Source organism: Chiloscyllium punctatum, chromosome 22 (genome assembly GCF_047496795.1).
Source record: "Chiloscyllium punctatum isolate Juve2018m chromosome 22, sChiPun1.3, whole genome shotgun sequence".
NCBI classification, from domain to species: Eukaryota; Metazoa; Chordata; class Chondrichthyes; order Orectolobiformes; family Hemiscylliidae; genus Chiloscyllium; species Chiloscyllium punctatum.
The window spans coordinates 84,436,459-84,458,690 of NC_092760.1; the positions used below are offsets into that span (position 1 = coordinate 84,436,459).

The 22,232-nt window shown below is 38.8% G+C and overlaps 1 protein-coding gene across 8 annotated transcripts in view; it reads right to left on the bottom strand.

Annotated features, from left to right (window-relative positions):
• Nucleotides 1–22,232, bottom strand: part of gas2a (growth arrest-specific 2a) — a 257,222-nt gene that overhangs the window by 150,707 nt on the left and 84,283 nt on the right. The window lies entirely within an intron of this gene.

Sequence of the window (22,232 nt, forward strand, 5' to 3'; positions counted from 1 at the left end):
CATGATTCTGCCACAATCTTACCATAGTCCATGTCATATAGTCATTGAGCAATGAAGTCATATATCATGGAAACAGACCCTTCAGTCCAAACAGTTCATGCCTACCATAATCAATTAGGCCCCTATTAGATTCTGCTTGGATTGTTCCCTTTGTCACTGGAATAATAACTATGTACCTCCTAAATCTTATTTAAAATTTAAATATCACCAATTTATATATTTTTTATTTGCATAACTGTTTTGTGGTACTTTTTTAAAATTTGCTCTATGTTATGATGGTAATGCAACAAACTATCAAACTTCTTACAGGAAATGTATCCTTCTAAAATGAGGAACAATATCTCATTTTCAGATGAGGCACTTTACAGCCTTCTAGGCTTAATATTGAGATCAACACCTTCAAATTGTGAATTCCCACCACCCCACCCTCCACCCCCCCCCCCCCCCCCCCCCACCCCCACCACCACCCCGATCTATAGTATAAATACTGTCCATCCACACTTCAGATCTGATAAAGAGGAATCAAAACTTGAAACATAAGTTTGCTTTCTCTCCATGGATGTTGCCTGACCAGCTGTGATCTCCAGTATCTGTTGTTTTCAGTTCAAATGACTATCAAACTTTCTCCCTTGCTGCAGAGGTTTCATCTTTCTGTGCGGGAGATTTTAATCTAATTTTGCAGCGGGATGAGGCACAGATTTAATATTATGTCGGGAACAATCAGATGTAAAAGGAATGCTATTAGGCAGAGAAGACATGGCAGGATAAGACACATGGCAGGATAAGTAAATTCTATCTATTTTAATGCAAGGAGGTTGACTGGAAAGGTGGATGAACTTATAACACTGACCAGCATGAGAGAATATGATATTGTTGCATTCACTGAAACATGGTTGAAGGAATGCTAGAATTGGCAACTCAGTACTCCAGGGTATAGAAGATGATGATGGGATATAAGAGAAGTGAAGGCACTGCATTATTAATAAAGGAAACCATTATTGCAATAATGAGGCAATATGGTCTAGAAGAGTTTTCAAATGAGGCCATCTGGGTAGAGTTTAGGAATAAAAAAGGGACAACTACATTAGTTGGATTAGACTACAGGCCTCCCAACAGTCAGTGAGAGAAAGAGGAGCAGATATATAGTAAAACACAGAAATGTATGAAGAGATAAGGTTATAGTTGTAGGCGATTTTAACTTTGCTAACATTAACTGGGATCACTTTAGTGTGAAACCAATTCAACTGGGCAATTTTTAAAATGCATTCAGAAGAGTGTTTTGTGCCAGTTTACAGACAGTCCTATGAGAGATGAGGCACTCCTAGACCTAATCCTGGAGAATGATAGTGGTCAAGTGGTTAAAGTTTCAGTGGGTGAATATTTTGGGAAGAGTGACCATAACTCAGTAAGGTTGGAAATCATTATGGAAATGGATAATAATGATGCAGACACAATGTAATCTAAATTAGGGGAAGGACAATTTCAACATAATTAAACAGGACCTGGTATAGACTGGGAGCAGCCACTTGCTGGTAAATCTACATTTGGAAAGTGGGAATCTTTTAAAAGCAGTATAGTGAGAATTCAAGGCCAGCATCTTCTTCTAAGAATGAAGGGCAAGGGCAGCAACTCCAGGGAACACTAGATGTCAAGGAATTTAGAGAGTTTGATAAAGTAAAAGGAGGAAACATCTGTTAGGCATAGTGCATTAAAAACAGGGGGGATCCTTCAAGAGTAAAAAGAATGTAGGGGTTTGCCCAAAAAATAAATTAGGAGGGAAAACAGGGACTACAAAATAACTTTGGCAAATAAGATTATGGAAAACTGTGAGGTATTTTATCAGTTATATTAAGAGGGAAAGATTACCAGGGAAAGAGTGGGGGCCTGTTTAGAGACCAAAGGGGCAATCTGGCATGGAGCCAGTGAAAACAAAAAATGCTAGAGATCATCTAGATTTAAAATGTTAACTTGCTTTCTCTACACGATTGCTGGCTGACCCACTATGATCTTCAGCATTTTTTATTTTCACTACAGATTCCAGCATCTGCAGTAATTTGCTCCTACATGGAGCATGGTTGAGGGTGTAAATGAATATGTCTCATCTGTATTCACAGAGTTGGGATGGTGAGGTTCTAGAACATATTAAGATTAGTAAGGAGGAGATATTAGATGCTTTAGCAGGCATGAAGGTGCATAAATTCCCAGTGCCTGATCCCAGGCTGCTATGGAAGTCAAAGGTAGGAGGTTGTTGGGGCACTGATGGAGTTGCTTAATACTTTGTTGGCCACAAGTAAAGTACCAGATGACTGGAGGATAGCTCATGTGAATCTTTTGTCAATGAAGGGCAGCAGAAAAAAGCAAGGTAATTACAGACCAGTTAGTCTGACATCAATGGTAGGGAGATTATTGAAAAACATTTCTGAAAGACAGAATTAATCAGCACTTGGAAAGGCAGGGACTAATCGGGTATAGTCAGCATGGAGCCGTTAGAGGGAGATCCTGTCTGACTAGTTTAACTGAAATTTTTTAAAATGTGACTAAATGTTTGCTGTGGTTTAATGGATTTTAATAAAGCCTTTGACGAGGTCACATGGAAGGCTGGTCCAAAAGTTAAGATCCCATGGGATACATGGAAGTTGGCAAACTGATGCGAAAAGTAGCTTATAAATAGAAGGCAAAGGGTAATTTTCAGTGTTATCTTTGTGATTGAAAGCAATGTACCACAGTGATTAGTGCTGGAAGCCTTGTGGAAGACCCCAAACACCTCTCACTCAATCATTTCTCCCTCCTATCATCATGCAGAAGATACCGGAGCATTCGTTCTCTCACGACTAGACTGTGCAACAGTTTCTTCCCCCAAGCCATCAGGCTTCTTAACACTGTCTGATCGGACTTTTTTCCATCTGAATTTATTTGCACGACTTTGAATCGCTGCTCGAATAATGTCTATTAATTATCATTCTTTTATTACACTGTAATTTGTGTGGCTTGCACTTCTTATGCACTTTATGCTACCATTTGGACAATCATGTAGTTTGTGCTGTCCATGTAGCAACTTAGTCCTGGAGGAATGCTGTCTCATTTTTTACTGTATCAGTTGTACAATAGAACTGATAGAAATTGGAGAGGGTGCAGAGAAGATTCACCAGATGTTGCCTGGGATGGAATGTCTCAGTTATGAGGATAGGCTGGATAGACTGGGGCAAAGAAGGCTGTGAGGGGTATCTGAATGAGATGTATAAAATTATTTGATGGGGTAGATTGTGAGAATCTTTACTAAAAACCAAAAGAACTGCAGAAGCTGTAAATCAGAAAAAAAAACACAAGTTGCTGGAAAGCTCAGCATGTCAGGCAGCATCCGTGAAGAGAAATCAAAGCTAACTTTTTGTGTCTAATGACCCTTTCTCAGAACTGATGGTAGCTAGGAAAATGTTGGTTTATATCCAGAAAATAGTTTTTTTTGGGGGGGAGAGCAGGGGTAAGATGTAAATGATAGGTAGGCATAGAGCAGAAATAAAAAGAGAAGACAGTTGGACAGAAACATAAATTGATAACAATTGGGCTGGAGGGTGAATAGAGTCATAGAGACGTACAGCATGGAAACAGACCCTTTCGTTCAACTTGTCGATGCTGACCAGATATCCCAAATGAATCTAATCCCATTTGCCAGCACTTGGCCCATATCCCTCTAAACCCTTCCTATTCATGTACCCATCCAGTTGCCTTTTAAATGTTGTAATTGTACCAGCCTCCACCATGTCCTCTGGCAGCTCTTTCCATATATGCACCACTCTCTGTGTGAAAGAAATACCCCATAGGTCCCTTTTAAATCTTTCCCCTCATCCTAAACTCATGCCCTCTAGTTTTGGACTCCCCCAACCCAGGGAAAAGACTTTGTCTATTTATCCTATCCTTGCCCTTCATGATTTTATAAATTTCTATAATGTCACCCCTCAGCCTCCAACACTACAGGAAAACAACCCTAGCCTATTCAGCCTCTCCCTATAGCTCAGACCTTCCAACTCTGGCAACATCCTTGTAAATGTTTTCTGATCCTTTCAAATTTCACAACGTCCTTCCGATAGGAGGGAGAAGAGAATTACATACAACAGTCCAAAACTGGCCAAACCAATGTCCTGTATAACCGCAACATGACTTCCAAACTCCTGTACTCAATGCTCTGACCAATAAAGGAAAGTATATTAAACACCTTTTCATGATCCTATCTACCTGAGACTGTACTTTCAAGAAACTATGATCCTGCACTCCAAGGTCTCTTTGTTCAGCAACACTCCCCAGGATCTTACCGTTAAGTATGTAAGTCCTGTCCTGATTTGCCTTTCCAAAGTACAGCACCTCACATTTATCTAAATTAAACTCCATCTGCCATCTCTCTGCCCATTGTCCCATCTGATCAAGATCCTGTTGTACTCTGAGGTAACCTTCTTTGCTGTCCACTACACCTCCAATTTTGGTGTCATCTGCAAACTTACTAAATATACCTCCTATGTTCACATCCAAATCATTTATATAAATGACGAAAAGCAGTGGACCCAACACCGATCCTTGTGGCACACCACTGGACACAGGCCTCCAGTCTGAAAAGCAACCCTCCACCATTGCCCTCTGTCTTCTACCTTTGAGCCAGTTCTATATCCAAGTTGCTAGTTCTCCCTGTATTCAATGTGATCTAATTTTGCTAACCAGTCTACCATGAGGAACCTTGTTGAATGCCTTACTGAATATAGCTCGCGTCCACTGCTCTGCCCTCATCAATTGTCTTCCTTATTTCTTTAAAATTTGTGAGATATGATTTCCCATGCACAAAGTCATGTTGAGTATCCTTAATCAGTCCTTGCTTTTCCAAATACATGTAAATCCTATGCCTCAGGATTGCTCCCAACAACTTGCCCACCACCGATGTCAGGCTGCCCAGTCTATACGTCTCTGGTTTTTCCTTCCTACATTTCTTAAATAGTTCACCACTTTAGCCAACCTTCAGTCTTCCGGCACCTCATCAGTGGCTATTGATGATGCAAATATCTCAGTAAGGGGCCCAACAATTACTTCCCTAGTTTCCCACAGAGTTCTAGGGTACACCTAATCAGGTCACATGGATTTATCCACTTTTATGTGCTTTAAGATGTCCAACAACTCCTCCTCCCTAATATGGACATGTGCAAGATATCAATATTTATTTCATCACATTCTCTATCGTCCATATCCTTCTCCACAGTGAACACTAATGCAAAATACTCATTTAGTATCTCCCCCATCTCCTGCGGTTCCACGCACAGGCTGTCTTGCTGATCTTTAGGACACCCTATTCTTTCCCTAGTTACCCTTGTGCCCTTAATGTATTTGTAGAATCATTTCAGATTCTCCTTAACCCTATTTGCCAAAGCCATCTCATGTCCCCTTTTTGCCCTCCTGACTTTCCTCTTAAGTATACTCCTACTGTCTTTATCCTCTTCTGGGGATTCACTAGATCTCTGCTGTCTATACCTGACATATGCTTCCTTCGTATTCTTGACCAAAACCTCAATTTCTCGAGTCATCCAGCATTCCTTACACCTATCGCCTTGTCCTCCATATCCACCACAAATTCACCTGCACCTCCACACTCATCATTTACTGCATCTGCTGCACCCGATGTGGCCTCCTCTATATTGGAGAGACAGGCTGCCTACTTGCGGAACATTTCAGAGACCACATCTGGGACACCCGGACCAACCAACCCAACCACCCCGTGGCTCAACACTTCAACTCCCCCTCCCACTCCACCAAGGACATGCAGGTCCTTGGACTCCTCCATCTCCAGACCATAACAACACGATGGCTGGAGGAAGAGCGCCTCACCTTCCGCCTAGGAACCCTCCAACCACAAGGGATGAACTCAGATTTCTCCAGTTTCCTCATTTCCCCTTCCCCCACCTTGTCTCAGTCCCAATCCTCGAATTTAGCACCACCTTCCTAACCTGCAATCTTCTTCTTGACCTCTCCACCACCACCCCCACTCCAGCCTATCACCCTCACCTTAACCTCCTTCTACCTATCGCATTTCCAATGCCCCTCCCCCAAGTCCCTCCTCCCTACATTTTATCTTAGCCTGCTTGGCACACTCTCCTCATTCCTGAAGAAGGGCTCATGCCCGAAACGTTGATTCTCCTGCTCTTTGGATGCTGCCTAACCTGCTGCGCTTTTCCAGCAATACATTTTCAGCTCTTCACCCAATCAGGAACATATTGTCTCCGGATTCTTGTTATCTCATTTTTGAAGGCTTCCCATTTTCCAGCCAACCCTTTACCTGTGATAATCCACCACCAATCATTTCTGTTGAATAATACTTCATTTCATTTTCTAATGATCTTCATGATTACGCAATACATGAATACCCTTCACATTAATTTTCAATTTTTTTTTTCAGCTCATCACAATTTCCTTACCATTCATTACCTCAGTGCAAAGGAGCATTCAATGCTTAATAAACTTAACAGGTTTGGCAGCATCTGTGAAGAAAACAGAGTTCATGTTTCGAGTTTGGTGACCCTTCTCTAGAAGGTCCATAAACTCTATTTTCTCTATTATCTATATCGAGAGATATTAAGATTGATAGATAGATATCTAAATCTACATATTTTCTCTATTATCAGAGATACTGCTAGATTTGTTGAGTTTCTCCAGCAATTCTGTTTTTGCTTCCTTCTGATCTCCAGCATTTACTGCTCTTTATTTTTGTCAATATTTGAGGACTTCCTGAGGCTTGGCTTATGTACATTCTATCAGACTCTTCTCCCAAGTATTTGTTGGGGTGGTCTAGCTATCAATACAAGTCCATCTTAGCCTATTTCCCAATTTGCCTGATTCTTTCTCAGCCTTGAATGGATGCTGCTCATTTTCATTCAGCCTTTACATCTCTTGAATTCCCTTCCCAAAATCTCTTTGCATTGCATCCTCCCTATCAGTCTTCAGAAGCTTTCTGAACACTTACTTATGCTGCTGGTTTAGCCCTGTATAGAAATTCCACTTTTACAAATACTTTTAGTTTTATTAGTGTTTCATTTCATGCTCAGACATATAAAGCATTCTGATACATTTTTCCAACATCAGGAGTTGTGTATAATTGCAAACTGTTATCCTAATTTTCCAATTACTCTGGGGAGAATATAAAAAATATATTTTGAATGCTCTGCATTCAGTTTGAAATGAGGGCATGATATTTTACAATGTCATCACAAGACACTGTAACACAAGCAGGCATTCAGCAAAGGCCTTCTACAGAATTAAAATATTCTGGGTTTTTCTCATCAGAAAGGATAAAGAATACTTGGCTTGAACTATTCTGCAGCTTTTCAACAATGATATCAAGATAGGCAGTTATATTGAAACCAATATAAAGCATACCAGAAAAAAAGGCTCAGTTGCAACTTGGCATCAAATCAAAACAAATCAAAAATAGGCCTAGTCCAATTATCCTTGAAAAGTCCTTGTCACTTCTATCTTGTATAAGTGTCCATTTAAAGAAATCTGGCCATACTGAGGAATTTTAAAGTTAATGTGGTGCTTATAACAAAGTCAGCCAACTGAACATCAAAGAATACGAGTTCCCTGATTGGGGCTGTTAATGTGGTCCAATCAGAGAGACCTGGTGGATATAAAAGGATGATTGTCAAGGGGTATTGACTCAGTGAGAGGCAATTGTCAAAGGCTATGCATTTGTAAATGAAAGGTGATTGGTGATGGGATGTCAGCCTCTGAAGAATTATTTCAGTTAATGTCAGGTCTTTTTCCTGAAAGAAAGAAATCTTAAGCTCTTTAAAAGGCTTAATACTGTCTATACTGCATAGCCATGAGCCCTTGCATGAAAGGATTTGCCTATTCCTACAGCCAAAAGAAACTCCCGAACAAGATGGATCCAAATGCAAATTCACAGAGCAAATCATTTTGCCACCAGGATGGCTACTGCAGTCCAGCAATTAATAAGATTATCTTGTGCTAATATTATTTTATACTGGTCTAAAGCAGAATCAACAGAAACTTTACAATGTTATTCTAACTCAAAAACTGTATTATAATCTCAAAAGAAAGCCAGCTTTTTAAAAATTCGTTCATGGGACATGAGGATCACTAGCTGGGCCAGCATTTATTGCCCATCCCCGGTGCTTTTGAGAAGGTGGTATTACTGACCAATATAGTGGAGGGTGCTCTCAATGTGAAGATAGGACTTCATGTCCACAGAAACTGTGCAGTGCTCACTCTCAGCAACACTGCCATTAACAAATGCCTCTATGGCAGGCAGATTGGTGGGATGAGGTCAAGTGCATTTTTCCTTCTTGTTGGTTCTCACATCATCTGTCATATATCCAGTTTACTAGCAATATTCTTTAGGATTCAGTTACATTGTTTAGTAATGTGCTGCTAAGCCATTCTTGGTGAGTACATTCTGCACTGTTGCCATTTTCAACATTTTCTCTCTGTGGTATTCAACCTGGAGGAGTACTGGATCATTGGCTGAGAGACATTGTAACACAGAAGTCAGCAGGTTTCTTTACCCATGCCTGAACTGATGTTAGGAGAATTCATAGAGTCTAGAGTCTATGTTGAGAACTTCTAGATTTCCCTGCAACTGTATATCGCTGAAATCACCTCTGCTGAGTCTGTGCTGCTGAATAGACAGGAATATCCAGGGATGGTGATGGTGTTATTGAGACTGTGTCAGGCTGTTGCTTGGCTAACCTATGAAACAGTTCTCCCAATTTTGGCTCTCGTCTCCAAATTTTGGCAAGGGGGACTTCACAGGGTTGACAGGGCTGAGGTTACTTTCATAGTTTCTGGTGCCCAGGTCCTCACCTTCTGGTTAGTGGTTGATATGACTGAATAATTTGTTAGCCCACTACAGAAGATAGTTAGAAGTCAACCACATTGTTGGGAGTCTGGAGTCACATGTCAGTCAGATCAGTTAAGGATGTCAGCTTTCCTTCCCAATAAGGCATGAGTAGACTTTATGGTAATCAACAATGGTTTCACAGTCATCATTAGACTTTTAATTCAAGATGTTATTGAATTTGAATTCCACTATCTACCACGTTGGGCTTTGAACCTGGGCTTCCAGAACATTACCTGGGTGACTGAACCAGCAAATACCACTTCCCATCATCTCCCAGCTAATTAAGTAAAATTTGGGCATCATGAACCCTCAGAGTCTGAACTCTTTAAAATCATTGATGGATAGGTTTTACATGGAAATAAAAGTTTCTTAGAAATCAAAGAAAGACAAATCTATCTGGAAATTAATACTGATATTCACCCTACTTGGTACATAATGAGGCTGAATTTAATTACAGTTAAGTTGCCATCTCTATATGTAAGAAATTAGTGATTCAACCTTAAGAAAGAAAATAAACTTTGAAAGCATCATTGGAATTTTCAATTTGCTGAAACTCAGCAGCTCTCACAGTAAAGTTACAATTATTGGTGTTCAGTGACAATAATTCTCTCCCGATCTGGGTCACTAATTCTATAAGTCTTCACCCAGGAATTAAGGTAAATGCTACTTTAATAATTGGTGGATATCTTATTTAAAACGTTTTGCTGTAACAATAATTGACTTAAAACTAGACAGTCTAAGAAAAATAAGTGTTTTTTGTAGTATTTTTTCATGTTCTTATTGACTATTTTCATTATATAGTGAATCACATTTTTAGTTCTTTAATAAACAGCTATGAAATTTACAATTTAAATTATCAAAAATGGTCTTCTGGATCATTAATCCATGTACATTACTCTTTAGTCTCTTTGGTACAGGGTTAAATTACTGAAGAGTTATTCCCAGGTCCAAGATATTGTAATCTGTCTGAAACTTTTTAAGAGAGCTATCTATATGTTGACAATTCTGACAGCCAACTACAAATATTTAAGGAGTTCAAACTTTCAGTCTTATTTAGTATCTTTGTGATTCTCAATACTCTACCAATTGTTGAGGCAATCATCCTAGAAGTATATCAGATCTAGGATTGTCCCAGAAAGGGGATCCGATTATAATGTGCAAAAACACCAAAATTCAAAGTGCTTTTCATTCATGTTATTTTATTATTTCAGATACTGAAGCATTCCTAGCCTGCATGACTTGGACAACATTCTGGCAATAATTCATAAGTGACAAGTTACACTCTTTGGACATAAGTACCAACGAATGAACATCTCCATCACAAGAGAATTTCATGAACTCTCGTCAATATTCCACATCACCATCAACAACATTCTAGGCATCACCAACAATGCAAATACTGTTGCTGCAAGTGCCAAACAGTAATTTGTAATTCTGTAGCAATTATCCCATTGTTTGTCATCCCAAAGACTGCCCACCACCTACAAGTCACAAGTTAAGAAGGGGAACGGCTATTCTCTGTTTACCTGGATAAGTGCAATCCCAATAATGCTCAAAACGTTCACATCATTCAAACGAAGCAACTTTCTGAACAGTATCATCTGAGTGTTTAATTTTGTACCACTGTCAAAATGTGGCAACACGGTATACCAGCTACAAGATGCACTGCAACAAGTGGCCAAGATTCCTTTGATGATGTCTTCCAGAAGCATGAGCTCTACCATAAGCATGAGCTCTACCATAAGGGCAGTAGATACATTTAGACACCACAACCTGCAGGTTCTCCTCCAAGCCACACACAATCCTGACACGGAACTAAATTGCCATTCATTCACTGAGTCAAAATACTGGAACCCCCTTCCTTAATTGTGCTGTTGGGAATAATTACATCATCATCATCTTCTCAAACACAATTAGGAATGGGAAATAAATGTTGGGCCTGCCAGCAGAGTTTAGATCCTCAAAACAACATTGAAAAACGGCTAGCCTTTCTAAACATAGCTGATGAGTGAGTAGCATTATTCTTAAAGAAGTAAAAGAAAAATAACCGTAGGATTTACCCCTTAGAGGATTCCATTCCTCACTTCTAATGATACGCTTTGCGGTTATATATTTTGCATATACAACTGAAGTTATATTTAGTTTATTGGTGCAAATCTCAGTGCAAATCCAAATTTTGAACAGTTCAAAATATATTGCAATTAATATGTTGGAAATTCAAGTAAGTATGACACTCATATCAAAATGTCCAACCTGACCAGTGACATTTCTTTGTAACCTAATAATTGTCTTTTGGCAGGAAGTAACTTCACTTGCCTTTTGCAAAGCTATAATGTGTTGATGTTGATACAGAAATCAATAGCACTCAACACAATATTTCTTTTACCATATCAAAGGAACATATTTAGAATATTATCTCTAACTGCTTAGAAATATAAATTCATTGGAGTATCAACAACTAGTTTCAAATATGGATTTTTGACTTTAACAGGATAATTCTTCCTCAGGAAAAATAATAGAAAACCAGATAATGCAATTTTCTGTTTTTGGGCTTTGCTGAAAATGAATACAATTGATTTCCTGTAGTTGTGAAAAATTCACCTTGAGACTGCACAGCAAGAATAAAATTCTCATCCTGAATAATTGCATTCCACATTGCAGATTTTTGGATTCTCTTTCAGGACGAATGCCAGTACAAATACTGCCGGGAACTTGAGGTAATAAATTTTAACATTTTAATCTATTAAAGTGTCATTCATATTAAATGCTATTTCATGCTCCTTGTTTGTTCAACAGTTCAAGAATAATAATAGCACATTTTCTATCTTTGAAGTTATATTTTCTATTTGTTCCATAATACTCTAAAGTCCTATTTATTTATCTGTGTTTAACTGACCAGTCTTTAGCTGGCTTGCTGCCTATCCCATCTGCAGCCAAAGAAAAATTTATAAAGTGTCAACTTCCAGCTGCCTGCATTTCATTCCTGCAAAAGGTAATATCATTCTTTACCAAAATATACATTATCATCAAACAGAACAGAAGGATAGCCAGTTTAATTAAAAAATAAACAAATGTATATCGGTTCAAGTATTGTTATCTAGAATTCTATGAAAAGCATTCTCAGCAGTGATATTACTGAAAGTGATTTATAATAACCTGTAGTAAAAATAATTGGGATATTAAAAATTTTCCATCTTTCTTCAGCTGATCCCCAGTTAAGAGCCTCTTCCTCCTCTTAAATGAAATCCTTTCACCCAGCTATATTCTGTTTCCTCAGATATTCAATGAAGTGCGATCCATTTCCAGGTCCTGAGAACTAGTTTAACACAAGACTTAAATGTTCTCATTCAGTGGACATTGTGGAGTGGTTCTTGGATACAAAGACAGTTTCTCTTTACACATAAAGTTTTTAGTTACAAAAATGTGCCAAATACAAATACTTGTGTTTATCATATCCAATAAATTCTCTTTAACAGCTTATTTGGAATTATACATTAAAAGGTGTTAACATGAGAGGCATGTTGAAGAATTTTATATGAGTTCTGTGATAATAGGTACTGTAATACCTATCAAATGCAACAGTAAGAGACTGCCACGTTTTACTATATTGAAATGCTGGGCAATAGGAAATATGGTGAGAATCCTTCAAAATGTTAAACAGAGTTGAAGTTCCTTTTAATTTGCAGGCGCTTGATATTGATAATGTGAAAATACACAATGTACCATGTATTTTTCCCTACCTCTGGACTAGGAGGTCTGGGTTCAAGTACTACCTGCTCCAAATGTATGTCATGCATTTCCAAATAGGTTGATTAGAAAATACTTTACCTGTACCATGTGCGAGTACAAATATCACTCTCTTTGATGAATATAACATTCAGTGAAACAAATCATGTACAAAAATGTGGACTCCAGATTCATGATCTCCGGGGAAAAATGGGAAGTTAAGATTCAATCAGTTTCTTTAAGAGTTTGGAAGAAACCTCCATTAAACCACCATTTCAGAAAGTATTCATCATGAAAAGCAAGTGTTTGGTTATACATCAGTCTATACATCAGTAAAATCATTCTTGAAATTGAATGTTTTGTGAATTTCTTCAAGAGTTTTTCTGTTAATCAAGCACGTAAACAAAATGGCTCCATACTAAGAATTATTTTAAAAACAAATGGATTCAACTTTTTGTAAAGATTGGAAGCTACACAGAATAAGAGATCAATTAGCAAAGAAATATACTAGAAGATAAAAAAATCTCAAATATATAAGGTCTGATCAACAGAATAAGAATTGAAAGAAATGTGTTTAGCTCCTCACAGTTAAAAAGAGCGTAAGAGTGCTACTCTTTATTCCATCATTCAAGTTATTACAAAGAGTCACAGAAATATGTTTAATATAGGATTTAGAAATATCCTAATGATATCAAACTATGTTTTCAGGTGACAAAAAGACAAATTGCTGGAAAGTCAGCAGATCTGGCAGCATCTGTGAAGAGAAATCAGAATTAACATAATATAACTCAATAATCCTCAGTTCTGAGGAAGGGTCACTTGATTTGAAATGTTTATTACGTTATGTTTAGTTAATTCTAATTTCTCTCCACAGATGCTGCCAGACCTGCTGAGTTTTTCTGGCAATTTCTATTTTTGCTTCTGATTTACAGCATCTGCATTTCATTCGGTTTTTATGTTGTCAGGTGAGTTCTCTGCCCAAAGGGAGGTCCAGTTCACAGCATCACAACATCTACCAAGGGTAGAGCAAGGGGACATGTACTGAATCTACACTGGCTGCTACAAGGGTCAAACCCAATACTGCTGGCAGCCATCTGATCCATATTGGCCATCCAATCAACTAAGTCCAATCAGCGTCCAGGGAATCTGGGTTGCTGTGGTAGCATTTAGTTTTGTATGTAAGTTGAAGCCTGGATCTCTGGATAATCATGACGTAGGCTCCAATTCCTTCTCCATCACCTGGCTGATCAAGAGTCTCTCCCACTCTTACCTGGCATTACAAGTTGACACTCAATCTGGCCAGGTTATGAGCTCACTTTCAACTTCTGGAGTGGAACTTTAAGAGAATTCAGAGGCAGAAATGCAACTACTGTGCCACAAAACTTCCTTCTGTCACTATGATTGTGAAAAATTATAGCATTTAAATATGATCTCAACAAATTAATTACTGAATGCTGCCATTTAGTGTGGTGCTGTTATCACAAATCTAATCAATGACTGGAATTTATCTGTATGTTTCGTCACAAGCAGAAACAATTTATTTCAGCCTAATGAGAAGTCTTGTCCTGTTGATTAAACACTTAGATAATTATACCCTATAAATTGAAGGTGAGATTTGAGCTAAATTCAACTTAAATTCAGAACTTGTAATTGTTAAATAGATTAAAATTTATATAACCTAAAGTTATTTAGTTGAGATTTTAATGTTTAGATTAGAATATACAATAACCATCACTTCTGCATGACTAAAGATTAAAATATGTTTTCCAAACAGTAGAAATTGATGCAGGTAATAGATTTCTAATAAGAGCAGTTAATATGTTGATTTATGCTTGCGTAAAGATATTGAATGAGTATTTGAATTAGAGATCCAGGAAAATATTAGCTAAATAGATATACAGAAATGATCAATTAACACATTGAAATTTCTTCATTGAGTTATAAGGTGCAGAATGTATCTAGGTTGGGTTAAATATTATAATATTAAACCATCATATAACCATGTATACATGGGAAATTCACTTGTATATGTCACATATTCAGGGTGAGCTTGCCAATTGGATACAAAGTTGTCTTAATGGGAGTAGACAGAGAGTGATGGTGGAGGGTTGTTTCTTGTACGGGAGGCCTGTGACCAGCAGTGTCCCACAGTGATCGGTGTTGGGTCCACTTTTGTTTGTCACTTATATAAATAATTTCAATGAGAATACAGAAGGCATGGTTAATAAATGTGAGGATGACATCAAAATTGGTGGTATAGTGGATAGTGAAATAGGTTATAGTTGATAAAATGTGGAGCTGGAAAAGCACAGCAGGCCAAGTAGCCTCAGAAGAGCAGGAGATGAAGGGTCCTGTCTGAAATATCGACTCTCCTGCTCTTCTGATGCTGCTTGACCTGCTGTGCTTTTTCCAGCTCCACATTTTAACAACTTTACATTCCAGCATCTGCAGTCCTTAATATCTCCAAGTGAAAAAGGTTATCTAAGATCACAAAGAGATCTTGATCAATTGGGCCATTGGGCTGAAGAATGGCAAATGGATTTAATTTGTATAAATGCAAAGTAATTGCATTTTGGCAAAACAAACAAGGGTAGGACTTATACAATTAAAAGTAGAGTCTTGATTAGTGTTTAGAGAGACCTGGGGTTCAGGTACATAATTCTTTGATGTTTGCACCACATATAGATAAGGTGGTTAAGAGGATGTTGAATTATAGGAGTTGGAACACTATGTTGAGGTTGTAAAGGATGTTGGTGAGGCCATTTCTGGAGTACTGTGTCCAGTTCTGACCACAGTTATAGGAAGAATATTATTAAGGTGGAGAGGTTTCAGAAGGGATTTATCATGATGTTGCTGGGACTGGAGGATTTGTGTTATAAGGACAGGTTGGATAGGCAGGAACAGTTTTCACTACAGCGTAGGAAGTTAAGGGGTGACCTTATAGAGGTTTGTAAAATCATGATGGGTATATACAAGATAAATTGTGGCTGCCTTTTACCTATGGTGTAGGATTTTAAGACTAGGGCACCAATTTTTAAGGTGAGAGAAGAAAGATTTTAAAAAGACATGAAGGGCAATTCTTTGCAGAGAGTGGCAGATAGTGAAGACGTTTACCTCAAAGTACAACAGGAGCTGATCAAATTGGCTAATGGGCCAAGAAGTGGCAGATGGAATGTAATTTAGATAAATGCGAGGTGCTGCATTTTGGAAAGATAAATCAGGGCAGGACTTAAGCATATAATGGTAAAGTCCTGGGGGGTTTTGATGAACAAAGAGATCTTGGAGTGCAGGTTCATAGTTCCCTGAAAGCGGAGTTGCAGTTAGATAGGACAGTGAAGAAGATGTTTGATACGCTTGCCTTTATTGGTCAGTGCATTGAGTACAGGAGGTGGAAAGACATTTGCAGCTGTACAGGACATTGGTTCGGCCACTTTTGGAATACTATGTAATATTCTTTCCTCCCTGCTCTCAGAAGGATGTTGTGAAACTTGAAAGGCTTCAGAAAAAATTTATAAGAATGTTGCAAAAGTTGGAGGGTTTGAGCTATAGAGAGAGGCTGAATATGCTGAGGCTGTTTTCCCTGGAGCGTCGGAGGCTGAGGGATGACCTTATAGAGGTTTATAAAATCATGAGGGGCATGGATAGGGTAAATAGCCAAGGTCTTTCTCTGGGGTGGGGGAGTCCAAAACTAGAGGGCTTAGGTTTAAGTTATGAGGAAAAAGAATTAAAAGGGGCCAAAGGGGCAACTTTTTCACGCAGAATGGAATGAGCTGCCAGAGGAAATGATGGAGGCTGGTACAACTGCAACATTTAAAGAACTAGAGAGCATAGGTTTAAGGTGAAAGGGGTAGGATTTAAGTGGGACCTAAGGGGCAACTTTTTCATGCAGAGGGTGCTGTGTGGATGGAATGAGCTGCCAGAGGAAATGGTGGAGGTTGGTACAATAACAACATTTAAAAGGAATCTTGATTGGTATCTGAATAGGAAGGGTTTAGAGCGATGTGGGCCAAATACTGGCAAATGGGACTAGATTAATTTAGGCTATCTGGTCGGTATGAAGAAATTGGACTGAAGGGTCTGTTTCTGTGCTATACAACCTTATGACTCTATATGTGGTCTGAACAGGTGGAGGAGGTGGATGCAGGTACAGGTGAAACATCTAAAAGACATTTGGATGGACACATGAATAAGAAATGTTTGGAGGGATATGGATCAAGCTTAGGCAGGTGGGACTAGTTTGGGATTATGGTTGGTGTGCGCTGGTTGGATCAAAGGGTATTTTTCTGTTCTGTATGACTCTATGATTCTGTAACATGACACACAAATTATCCACTTGGTATGCTTTCAAATAGCTCCATTGATTGTTGTTACTCAATATCTAAAGTTTAAATAGATACTTTGTGACTGATACTCCTGTTTTCTGGTAAGACATTCAGGCATTATATACAAGGTCAAAGTTAAATTTATAGAAAGCAGCCACATGTTCTTGGAATCACATTGGGAATTCCATAACTTCATAAGCCACTACACAAGAAGTCAACTTAGCATGCCTGCTCAAATAACGCAGTTCAGTTTCAAATCTCAACTCAAAACCCATAACTTTCTTTATCGAAAACAGAAATTACAACGCAACCAACATTCTAATGTGTTCTTTTTTGGTTTATGCATTTCACATTCTGAGGTACAGAGGTCTTTAATAACACAAAGATTTTTACCACATATTGTATTCACTTGGACTGCCTGTCACAAACAGCAAGAAAGGTAGACTTAGCCTACGGGATATATCAAATGTCCAAACATCTAGAATACCTGAATCACTGAGCATGAGAAAGAAGAAGCACTTGAGAACAATAATGGAAAAGCTGCTGGTCAGGGGGTCAGGCCTTATCTTTCCTCGATTGTAGAACCTACAGCTGAAGACATCACAGGCCCACCTCATAAAACAAACTTTTTTTTTCTAGTGCAGTTGTCTATTGGTATCACTTCAGTCTATTCACAGTATCCTCCAACATATTACCATGAGTATGCAGGAGTCACTAACCACATCTGGAAAGCAAAGACTTCCTAGCAATGCAATGTACAGTGTAGTGTATACCGTATACATTGACACTTCTATTGGAAACTATGGTAGCACAATTGCTATCCAACTGAAGTATACCTCACCATTGTTCAAATGGTGCAATAGAACCCCTGTACCCTAACATAAAACAAGTCCTTATTCAGCTCACTTACAGGATGTCCCAGTCAACATTTATTATCGATCTCAAATTGTGCTTGATGTACAACTGAGTAGTTTGCTGGATAATTTCAGCTACCACATTTATCTCAGCCAAACCAGGTAAGGACAATCCTAAAGGGTATCCACAAATCACATTGATTTAACAACAATACAGTAGATTGATGATCACTTGTTATTGTTACTATAGAAACATTTTACTCCAAATATCAATAGGGTTTCTAGTTGGGATTTTGATTGGTCACTTGGATCTTTTGCAGAGGCAATTGGGGAAATATTATTGTGCGGGAATCTAAAATTCATTTTCATGTTGATGAGTTAAAGTCCTTAGAAACTTTCAAATGTTGGCTTTTCTAACCTTTTTTGCATTCGTTAGCATGTTATGAATAATCATTAACACCACAACTGACTGTAATTATATTTACAAATGTAAGCTCATCAAAAATGGGAAACACGTATTCACAAACCTGACTATACATATGAGGCGTCAACCCACTGAGGTAGATGTTTTTCTTCAAGCTCCAGTGACTACAAATTATTTCAATTTCTTAACTATTTCATGAACAAAGCATTTCTTTGCTCAAATGCTTACAATGTAAGCAGTCTCCATGGTAATTGGCTCATAAAAAGTATCCACCTGGTTTAATGTTGTTAAACACATACAGTGTTATGGCTGAAGCCTGACCAGTTAATGAGCCTGTTCATGTGAGACAGACACACTGACCAGGGAAGGTATAAGCGGCTGAGCTCAGAGGGCGACTCAACTCAAAAAGCCAGTTTTGAGTTGTGTCTTTGTCCCATGCAACCCTTTATGAAAATCTATCAGATACATTCTCCTAGTTGTGATGAAAGGCCAATGACATGATGGTAGGCAAACTCATAGGTTCATTGCCTATTAAAGTATAGAAGGAGGCCATTCAGCACATCATGTCGGCACCAATCCACAAAGACCTGACTACATTAATCCAATTTTCCAGTGTTTGGCCTAAGGCCCTGGAAGCTATGTGCTTACGTATTATGAGAATTTCTGAATTAACCACCTTTCCAGGCAATGAGTTCAAGACTCTCATCACTCACTTAGTAAAAAAGATTTCTCCTAAACTTTCCATGTAACTTTCTACCTTTTACCTTAAATGTATGCCTTTGCTTAATGATTTCCCTACGAATGGAAGAAGTGCCTTCCTATGCACTATTTAAACTCTTTACAATTTTAAAAACATTTATCAAGCTCCCTCTCAACCTTCGCTGCTCCAAGGAAAGCAACCCTAGTCTATTCAATCTTTCCTTGAAGTTCAGATCCTCCAGCCCTGGCAGTATCTTGGTAAATCTCCTTTGCACCCTCTTAAGGTTTTATCCGTATATAAAAAAAGGTGCCATCTCAGCTCAGACAATGCATTAAAGGAGTAAGGTTAGAATCTATCTGTGTCCCAACCTGGAGGTTGCCTTTGTTATATATATACCGATAAAATCTTAAGTTATCTCAGGGCAATGACTTAAAAGAATTTCTGGGATTTACATATTAATCAATCAAGACCTGCATCTCCATTCTCAGTGATTAAAGACTTAACAGCCACCTAGGTTTGTCTAATACATCACATCAGTTGTATGACACTCTGATCCTTTACTTATAAATTGTGTCCGATGTATCCTGTCCCACTAGCTACCTGATGAAGCAGCAGTTCTTCAAAAACTTGTACTTTCAAATAAACCTGCTGGACTATAATCTGGTGTCACGTGATTTTTAACTTTGTTCACCTCAGTCCAGCACTGGCACCTCCACATCATGGGAACATTCCGTGGCAGAGCAAAGCAGATCATTCACCCTCTTGCAGCATGTAAGCCAGGTTTTTTTGAGCCACCCAAGGGCAGTTATCTTTGCAAGCCACCTGCATCCAGGCTGTTTTAATCAGTTAGGTTGATACCTTATTGCAATTCATTGGCAAAGGAATTTCTCCTGCCTCCTGGATAGCTTTGAGAAAAATTAGTGAGGCGCCACTAAATCCTGGTGCCAATGTTTGTCGGTCACTGAAATTTCAACAGGTCAGGCAGCATCCAAGGAACAGGAGAATCGACGTTTCGGATATCTCCTGTAGCTTGGATGCAGCCTGACCTGCTGCGCTTTTCCAGCAACACATTTTCAGCTCTGATCTCCAGCATCTGCAGTTCTCACTTTCTCCACTGAAATTTCAAGTTTGAATGGAGGTGATGAGCAGGAATTGAGTGATGCTCCTGGCTTGCAGAGGGTAAAGTGTTAGCTACGAGACTTTTAAAACATGCCATCTGGATCTTGGAACTTAGAAGGTCCTGGGGGCTGAATAGCATCCTGCCCATAAAATTTGGCATTTTACCATTGCAGCCATATAAACTGAGAAGAATGAAAACTCAACCCAGGCCCATGCTTGCTTCCTGTATTAGGTCTGCCTTCAAAATTCATCTCAAGAAAAGAAAATTCCATCCTCATACTTCTTCAACGTATTGGTAGACCACTAGGAGAAGATGATGACTCAGGGCTTCACTAACTTTACTGCACAAATATCTTCTCCCACACACATGATGAGGGAATATCTAGAAACAGGTGCATAGCTGACAAATACATGGCTGAAACCGTCAGCTCCAAAGGTGATAACCATCTACACCCACACACAAATGGATTTGGAAATAGGCAGGACAAATCGGGCTACTGCAGCAACAGATGTTACATAACTAACACTATGTAATGAAAAAGCATAAGGTGATGTAAAGCTGTCTGAATGTCATATTGTTTGCACTGACACTCAGCAGCCAGCCACCATACTTAAAAGGTCATAGAATGTTAAAGCACATAAGGAAACCATCTGTGCCAGCTCTCTACATCCTCTTAATATAGAAATTTGAACTATTTTTGATGGGAAGTGTAACAAAATATGACCCACCAAGACTCTTCCTTCTGAACAGCACACAGTAAAATTATTGATTGCCAAGTTGAACAAAGCAATTAACTTTTATTGTTTTGATTACAATTGCAGGGTGACAAGCGCAATTCTTCAATTTCCCAATTTTACCAATTTTCTCAAACTTATTTTATCTGATAGGAAAGAGGTGATAAATAACTCTAAAAATAAAAACCTTTGCAAGATTTATCTATCCCGTAATTACAACCAAATCAAATAAAACCTCAGTTGTGACGAGATCACTTTATAGATAGGATTTGGGCGGCACGGTGGCACAGTGTTTAGCACTGCTGCCTCAAGCGCCAGAGACCCGGGTTCAATTTCCGCCTCAGGCGACTGACTGTGTGGAGTTTGCACATTCTCCCTGTGTCTGCGTGGGTTTCCTCCGGGTGCTTCGGTTTCCTCCCACAGTCCAAAGATGTGCAGGTCAGGTGAATTGGCCATGCTAAATTGCCCGTAGTGTTAGGTAAGGGGTAGATGTAGGGGTATGGGTGGGTTGCACTTCGGCGGGGCGGTGTGGACTTGTTGGGCCGAAGGGCCTGTTTCCACACTGTAAGTAATCTAATCTAATCTAATCTAATCAATTGCATGGTCACACAGATGTGAAATTATTTGGCCTTAATTTCTCAGGTTATTATCCCAACCAGGATTATGCTGATGTTGTCCGAAAGTATTCATGCAGCCAGAGTTTGCTGAGCTACAAGTAGGGTCTCCCTCAGTTAGCTGCAACAAGTAGATGAAAATGTAATTTCAAATACATCCTTAGAATCCTTTTCCTCCCTGAAGGAATGGCAACAAGTGTTTAAATGACTGACTTTCCTGTATGCAAATAGTGAATAGCCTTGGCATTGTCCTGGATTTAGAAAAGTAAGAGGCGATTTAAATGAAAAATATATAATTCTTCAAGGACTTGACAGGATAGATGCTGAGAAAATATTTCTTCTGGTTGGGAATCTCGAACACAGGTTCCAACTCAGAATAAGACATCAGCCATTTATGAGTCAGATGAGGAGGAATTTATTCATTTAAAGAGTTGCAAATCTTAGAGATTCTCTACTACCTAGAGATCTGGATGCTGATGTATTGAATATATTCAGGTCAGAAGAAGATAGATTTTTGGATATTAGGATATTAAAAAGGGGACGGTGCAGGAAGGTAGAGACAAGAAATCAGCCTTGATCCTGTTGATTGCTACAGCAGATTCAAAGGCCAAAGGCCTACTTCGGTTAACATATTTAGGTCAGTTGAGAACTTCTGACGGACCATCACCTCACTAGGGCAAGTTGCTGAGACATCTCCTCATCCTATACTCCACACTCTGCAACTGCCCCAAAATCTAACTGTTATATCTTCAGCTCCTGGATGATGTGACCAACCTAGGATTTGGTTGAACATGTTATTCTGGTGTTCAGGGTTCTGTTTTTTGCATATTCCAGTATACTGCCATTCTCTT